Below are 1610 nucleotides of genomic sequence, written 5' to 3'. Positions count from 1 at the left end.
CCAGAGGCTGGGAAGGGAAGGTGGGGAGGGAAGGATGAAAGAGAAGTTGGATAATGGTACAGAAATACAGTTAGATAGAAGAAATAAGTTCTGTATTCAGGCCAGGCATGGTGGCTCATGCCTGTAATCCCAGCACTTTGGGAGGCAGAGGCAGGTGGATTGCTTGAGCTCAGGAGTTTGAGACCAGCCTGGGCAACATGGCAAAACCCTGTCTCTACAAAAAATACAAAAATTAGCCAGGTGTGGTGGCACGTGCCTATAATCCCAGCTACTCAAGAGGCTGAGGTGGGCGGATTGCTTGGGCCCAGGAGGCGGAGGTTGCAGTGAGCTGAGATTACACTACTGCACTCCAGCCTGGGCAACACAGTGAGACCCTGCCTCAAAAAAAAAAAAAAAACGGTTCTTGTATTCAATAGTACAGCAAGGAAATTATAGTTAACAATAATGTCTTACAGATATCAAAATATCCAGAAGAGAAAAATTGCGTTGGGTAATGTCCCCAACACAAAGAAAAGATAAAAGATAAATGTTTGAGGGGATGGGTATCCTGATTACCCTGACTTGATCATTATACATTGCGTATGTGTATCAAAATATCACATCTACCCCCCAAAATATCAATAAATAAATTTTAAAACGTAAAAAGGTAACAAAAATATTTGTGTAATACATGACAATGAAATTCAAATTTCAGTGGACATAAAGTTTTACAGAGGTACAGCCTCACCCATTCATTTACCTACGGCTGCTTCTATGTGATGCCAGCAGGGTTGAGTAGTTGCCAGAGACCATATTGCCCCCCACAATGTGTACTATTTACTACCTAGTTCTTTGCAGAAAAAGTTTGCCAGCACCTACTCAAAGTCTGGTCGGTGGTAATTGTTTGTTATCAATCTGCGATGAGATAAACACAGAAATTGAAAGTAAGACTTTAGAAACTTTTGACTGGGCATGGTGGACTCACCCCTGTAATCGCAGCACTTTGGGAGGGTGAGGCAGGAAGATCTCTTGAGTCCAGGGGTTCAAGACCAGCCTGGGCAACATAGTGAGACCTCTGCCATCTCTTAAAAAAAAAAAAAGAAGAAGACTTTTAATAATTTGACAGTCTGTTTTAATTGTTGATTAAAAAATTTAAAATTGGGGATGATTGTTGTATTTTTCATTTTGCATTTCTGGTCTTTCACTTTTATTATATTCTACTAACTTTTCAGTCCATAAGGGATCAAAAAAGGTAAAACACAAAAACTGATCCCTCACTACAGATAATGTGTGTTTTAAAAACATTCTTTTTTTTTTTTTTTGAGATGGAGTCTTGCTCTGTTGCCCAGTCTGGAGTGCAGTGGCGCCATCTAAGCTCACTGCAAGCTCCACCTCCCGGGTTCATGCCTTCTCCTGCCTCAGCCTCCCAAGTAGCTGGGACTACAGGCGCCTGCCACCATGCCCAGCTAATTTTTTGTATTTTTAGTAGAGACAGAGTTTCACCGTATTAGCCAGGATGGTCTTGATCTCCTTGTGATCCGCCCGCCTCGGCCTCCCAAAGTGCTGGGATTACAGGCGTGAGCCACTGCACCCGGCCAGAAACATTCTTTTTTTTTTTTTTTTTTTTTTTT

Source organism: Theropithecus gelada, chromosome 10 (genome assembly GCF_003255815.1).
Source record: "Theropithecus gelada isolate Dixy chromosome 10, Tgel_1.0, whole genome shotgun sequence".
Taxonomy (NCBI): domain Eukaryota; kingdom Metazoa; phylum Chordata; class Mammalia; order Primates; family Cercopithecidae; genus Theropithecus; species Theropithecus gelada.
This window is presented reverse-complemented; position numbering follows the sequence as displayed.